This window comes from Triticum aestivum, chromosome 6A (genome assembly GCF_018294505.1).
Source record: "Triticum aestivum cultivar Chinese Spring chromosome 6A, IWGSC CS RefSeq v2.1, whole genome shotgun sequence".
NCBI classification, from domain to species: Eukaryota; Viridiplantae; Streptophyta; class Magnoliopsida; order Poales; family Poaceae; genus Triticum; species Triticum aestivum.
In genome coordinates, this window is record NC_057809.1 from 176,553,807 (window position 1) to 176,560,435 (window position 6,629).

Here is a 6,629-nt window from a genome sequence, read left to right on the forward strand (position 1 = left end):
TCCTATCAATATTATATATATTTTTAGAAGGACTAGGTGCATTAGTATTAATTCTCTGAGAGTCTTGTTCAATTATTTTAGGATGGCCCTCGGGATACAAGGGTTACTGAGACATTTTACCACCCCTAGTCATAATTCTAACAACATGATCATTCATCTTATTATACATTTCATTAAGAATATCATTTTGTGCCTTAAGAACTTGCTCCACTTGCATTTTTACCATGGAAGCATGTTTACTAACAAACTTGAGATCATTAACAGTTCTATACATATACTCACCCAAGTGTTCAAGCATATAAGCATTTGGTTTCAATTGTCTACTAACATATGCATTGAAATTTTCTTGTTTAACAATAAAGTTATCAAATTCATCCAAGCATTGACTAGCAGATTTATTATGAGGAATATCAACTTCATCAAATCTATAGAGAGAATTTACCTCCACTACCTATGTCGGGGTATTGATACCATGTATTTCTTCAATAGGTGGTAAATTCTTAACATCCTCAGCTCTAAATACCTTTTTCTTTCAGAGATTTCTTTTCCTCTTGCATATCTTTAGGACTGAGAAATAAATACCCCTCTTCTTCGGAGTTTTCTTATGAGGTGGTTCAGAAAGAGTCCAATCATTATCATTACTCAATATATTATTCAATAGTTCTTCAGCTTGCTCAACAGTTCGTTCCCTGAAAACACAATCAGCACAACTATCTAGGTGGTCCCTAGAAGCATCGGTTAGTCCATAATAAAAGATATCAAGTATTTCATTTTTCTTGAGAGGATGATCAGCCAAAGCATTAAGTAATTAGAGAAGCCTCCTCCAAGCTTATGGGAGACTATCTTCTTCAAGTTGCACAATGTTAAATATTTCCTGTAAGGCGGCTTGTTTCTTATGAGAAGGATTTTTTTAGAGAAGTAATAAATCATATCCTGGTGACTACACACACAACCAGGAGCAAGAGAATTAAACCATAACTCAGCATCACCCTTTAATGAGACAGGAAACAAGTTAAGAATATAGTAATAATGAATTTTTTCCTCATGAGCAAACATGGTGGCTATGTCATTTAATTCGGTAAGATGTGCCAAAACAGTTTTAGATTTGTAACCATGGAAAGGATCAGATTCAACCAAAGTAATTAACTCAGGATTGATGGAAAATTCATAATCCTTATCAGCAAAAAAGATAGGTGAAGTAGCAAGCTTAGGATCATATTGCATTCTAGCATTCAAAGATTTTTCTTTCAACTTTACTAGTAATTTCTTATGATCCTCTTTACCCTTACAAGCAAGAAAGTCCCTAGCTACCTCTCCATCCATAACATAACCTTCAGGTATAACTGACAATTCATATCTAGGAGTGCTAGGTCTAACAGGTATTTCAAAGTGTTTAGTTTCAATAATTTCATCAGTTTCAGAAATACCATCAGTTTCAGCATTCTCAATATATTTAGCTCTAGCAAGTTGTTCATCAAGAAATTCACCCAGTGGCACGGTCTTATCAAGTAAAGCAGTAGTATCATCACAAACATCATGTATAGAAGAAGTATGATCATTAATTACTTGAGACATATCAGAATTAAAAGCAGGTGTAGGTGTCGCAAGCTTACTCAAAACAGAAGGTGAATCAAGTGCAGATGTGATGGCAGTTCCTTACTTCCCCTCGTAGTAGAGGGGAAAATCTTGGTTTTGGTATCTTTCAGATTCCTCATAGTTATCAACAGATATAAATCCCAATTGACTTAGCAAATGTATCTATGCTCCCCTGCAACGACGCCAGAAAAAGGTCTTGATAACTAGGGGATCACAACAATTTCCGAGGGTAGATTATTAAATCCAAATATATTGTTCGACACAAGGGGAGCAAAAAATATTCACGAGTATTAGCAGCTGAGTTGTCAATTCAACCACAGCTGAAAGACTTAATATCTGCAGCAAAGTATTTAGTAGCAAAGTAGTATGGAAGTAACGATAAGAGTGGCAAAGGTACAATAGCAGTTTTGTAGTGATTGTAACAGCAATAACAACGAAATTAACTTAGCAAAGATCAATATGTGAAGAGCTCGTAGGCATTGGATCGACAATGATAATTGTGTTGGATAATATTTGTCATGTAGCAGTCATAAACTAGGTTGACAGAGAACTAGCTCCAATGCATCAATATAATGTAGGCATGTATTTTGTATATTGTCGTATGTGCTTATGAAAAAGAACTTGCATGACATATTTTGTCCTATCCTCCCATGGCAGTGGACTCCTAATGGAAACTAAGGGATAATAATTCCTTTTTTTAATAGAGAATGAGACCAAAGAGTTAGCACTTAGTGAATACATGAACTCCACACACTACAGTAATCACCGGAAAGAATCCCATTTATTGTCACCTTGGGGTATGCGGATCATAACTCGTAATAGGTGTCTACAACTTGCAAGATAGCATCAAGAACTCACATATATTCATGAAAACATAATAGGTTCAGATCTAAAATCATTGCACTTGGGCCCTAGTGACAAGAATTAAGCATAGCAAATTCATAGCAACATCAATCTCAGAACATAGTGGATACTAGGGATCAAACCCTAACAAAACTAAGTCAATTACATGATAAATTTCATCCAACCCATCACTCCCGACGGGGAGCATCATGAAATTGGTGATGGAGGAAGGTTGGTGATGATGATGGCGATCAATCCCCCTCCCCGGAGCCCCGAACGGACTCCAGAGCAACCCTCCCGATGAAGAACATGAGGCGGCGGTGGCTCCACATCGTAAAACGCCACCACAATCTTTATTGAAGATTTTTGTTTGGCGTCATATTGCATTATCTGCAAAATTGTTTTGTCTTGAACATCCGTTTATCTGCATGATTTATTTATTTTCTCAATGTTTGATTTGGACGTTGTTGCCTATCTATATATATGTTTTGTCCTCTACAGCATTCACTTATAGCTATGTCTTCAAGTTGCCATCTTCTGCACTAAGTGAATGCGATCGGACCCGAACCCCATCTGTGCTCATCTCTCCTACTCTCTCTAAATCTTCATATGCATTCTATTGACACGTGTTGATTGTCTTCACTATGTCCTTCTCAGTCGAAGATTAAGAGACAAACATTTAAAATGCTTTTAATATCCCTTTCCTTTTTTCCTTAAGCCGGAATGACCACCTGCCAAACAAGGCACGCATGGGGTTGTGGCACAACATTTAAGTTGTTGCATGCATGCCATGTGTCCCTCAGATGTGAACCACTAGGGGCAGCTGAGTAAATTCATTGAACTGTTCCCTTCCTTATAAATACTCAACCCCATGTGGTCATTAAATCTTACTCCCCTCGTCGCCTCGCTCGAAAACCCTAGCACTGTCGCTAGCTCTCATCATCGCCAGAGACGAAGAGCTTCGCTACTGCAACATCTCCGTTGTTGTCTTCATGCCAGTTTTTGACATATTGTTCCCGCCGCTGTCGTAGGTGTCTTCCGCCGCCAAGTTAGGGCGCGGGAGATCGAACAGCTCGGCCTCCATCCCAACTCGTCTAGCACTTCTTCGTCTTTTCATCTGCGGTAATTAAAAGCTCACTTTTACCACGCTTTTGATTTGATGACATTACTATATCTTCATAAAGTTATATATCACTTCCAAATCTGGATCTTTCCTTTTCTACATCTCATGACTTGCAAGTACCTTCACTTATGCTTCACAACTAGTTTGATTCCTCACTTGTACTTATTCATGGATTCGTACAAATCTAGAACCAACTATCACGATACGTGAATGTCTTCGTGCCATGAGGTCAATGCCTTTAAACTGATTTATCTTCAAAATCCTCTGAGAATGCATATTACCTCTTCCCCTTCCCTCGCATCTCTAATGTTTTCATAGGTACATATCTGTGGGAGAGTCTCTTGGTTCTCATAGTCTGAATTCATTTGCAGAATTCTTCTAGCATCACATTGAATCTCCTAAAGCCAGTTCTTGTCTGACAACCAAAGCGAAGCCTATCACTTTTGTGAAGCCAATCAGTCTTGTGAAGCCAATGACAAGGGGAAAATCTGTGAAGAAAGGTGGCAGATACCGCCATGATAACACTGCAAAGGACCTGCCTCCAGATCATTATGAGTTATACAAGTCTGATCCCGACGAAAACTACGGGGAGCGGAAATCTTGCGTCAAATGGATTTGTAGATACTGGGCAAAACAGTGGTTGCTGTACCACTTTGTGACTCCTGAATAAGTTGAGAAGAATGTTGTGAGGCCACCATGCATGGGCCGACATTGTGTACCGCAAGCTTCATCCCAAGACCAAAGCTGAAGCCATACAGAGAGGCTTCTTTCCTTGTATGGTCAGAGGGACAATGCCTCAGAATGCTGACCCATCCAGTCTTTGATTGTGTCGTGCAGATGATCTGTTTGAAGCCAATCTCCAGTTTGCAAAAGCTTCAGCAGTCCAGAACAAAAAGGACTTTGGAATTGACTTCAACCCAAGTGTAGCTGCACCAAGGCCCGATTGCAGTCGTGAGCGTCGGTGTCAAAACCGGCGGATCTCGGGTAGGGGGTCCCGAACTGTGTGTCTAAGGTCGATGGTAACAGGAGACAGGGGACACGATGTTTACCCAGGTTCGGGCCCTCTCTATGGAGGTAATACCCTAATTCCTACTTGATTGTTCTTGATGATATGAGTATTACAAGAGCAGATCTACCACAAGATCAGAGAGGCTAAACCCTAGAAGCTAACCTATGGTATGATTGTATGTTGTCCTACGGACTAAAACCCTCCGGTTTATATAGACACCGGAGGAGGCTAGGGTTAGACAAGGTCGGTTACAAAGGAGGAGATATCCATATCCGTATTGCCTAGCTTGCCTTCCAGGCCAAGTAGAGTCCCATCCGGACACGGGACGAAGTCTTCAATCTTATATCTTCATAGTCCAACAGTCCGGCCAAAGGATATAGTCCGGCTGTCCGGAGACCCCCTAATCCAGGACTCCCTCAGTAGCCCCTGAACCAGGCTTCAATGATGATGAGTCCGGCGCGCAGTGTTGTCTTCGGCATTGCAAGGCGGGTTCCTCCTCCGAATACACCATGGAATAGTTTGAATGCAAGGATAGTGTCTGACCCTGTAAAATAAGTTCCACATACCACCGTAGAGAGAATAATACTTCCATAAATCTAATCTGCTGACAGGTTTTGATAGAATGACATCACGTCATGGCCCGGTTATTATTTGAACCGCTTTTCTCAACCATCTCCGCACATATTGCGAGGCGGTTTTCTTGATATGTCTTGTCAAAGCAGAGATCGTGTTCCCCTTATCACGGGATCCTCATCAATACGGACGTGGGTAACCCAACCGTGCCATCAATTGCGGTGCCTGGGGAATAAGCGGTTTTGCCAGGCAAGTGGGGAGACTCATCGTCTCCTCCGCCCTTATACAGGGACAAAGCTTTACTTTTTACACCCATGCCTTCTTCCTTCTCGCTTACCCATTCCCGTACACTCGAGCTCTAGTGCCCAAGCTCGCGTTCTTATTCTCAAACCACTCCAAGCATGTCTGGAGCAGGAGGCAAGTGGATGGCTTCCTCCGTCACGGAGGAAAACATCAAAAAGTTACGGGAAGCCGGATACCTAGCTGGAGTATCATGCACCGGCTGCCGAATGCGGGGAAGATCATCCCCATGCCCGAACCCCATGAGAGGGTAGTTTTTCTTACCCATTTCATCCGCGGACTAGGATTTCCTCTCCACCCGTTTGTCCGCGGTCTCATGTTCTACTACGGGCTGGATTTTCATGATCTGGCCCCCAACTTCATCCTCAACATCTCGGTGTTTATCGTCGTGTGCGAGGCCTTCCTCCGCATCAGGCCCCACTTCAGCCTATGGCTGAAGACCTTCAATGTCAAACCGAAGGTGGTGGGCGGCCAGCAAGCAGAGAGCGGAGGCGCCATGGTGGGCAAGATGCCTAACGTCACCTGGCTCGAGGGTACCTATGTGGATACCATAAAGGGGTGGCAATCGAGGTGGTTCTACATCACCGAGCCGCGCGACTCCAATTGGGTGGCGGCCCCAAATTTTGATCCGGAATCCCCATGCGGCTCACCTCCTGGAAAAAGAAGGACCTGTCCTAGGGTTCTCCGGTAGAGCTGACCGGACTCCAGACCTGCATCCATAACATGACGAACAAGAAAATCAAGCCCGTCAACGTAGTCCAGGTCATGCTCCTCCGCCGGATCCTTCCGTGCCAGCGACGGGCATTTGTTTTGTGGGAGTTTGACTCGGCCCAACACCAGATGCTGCCAGAGCTCTATGACACGACGCACGAGGACGTCTGGAGGGTGATGTTCAAGGGCGCCGAGATGCCTCCCTCCCTCACTGAGGACCGCGGACTCAGCGCAAAGCGCTGCGCCCATCCGGTAGGCTTTTATATCTCTCCAGGTATTTATGTGCCCTGGTTTGGTTATGTGTTGGATCTAAGCTTTCATGTCATTAACAGGACTAGATAAAGACAGCGGAGCAGCTTGATTGCCCAGCCCCCCTGCCCGAAGATCCTGCAAACGCTCTTCTAACGAAGATGCTGATTCCGGCACCTTACGAGGTGCTGGAAAAGACGGCCAAGAAGAAGGCCGCGGGGACAC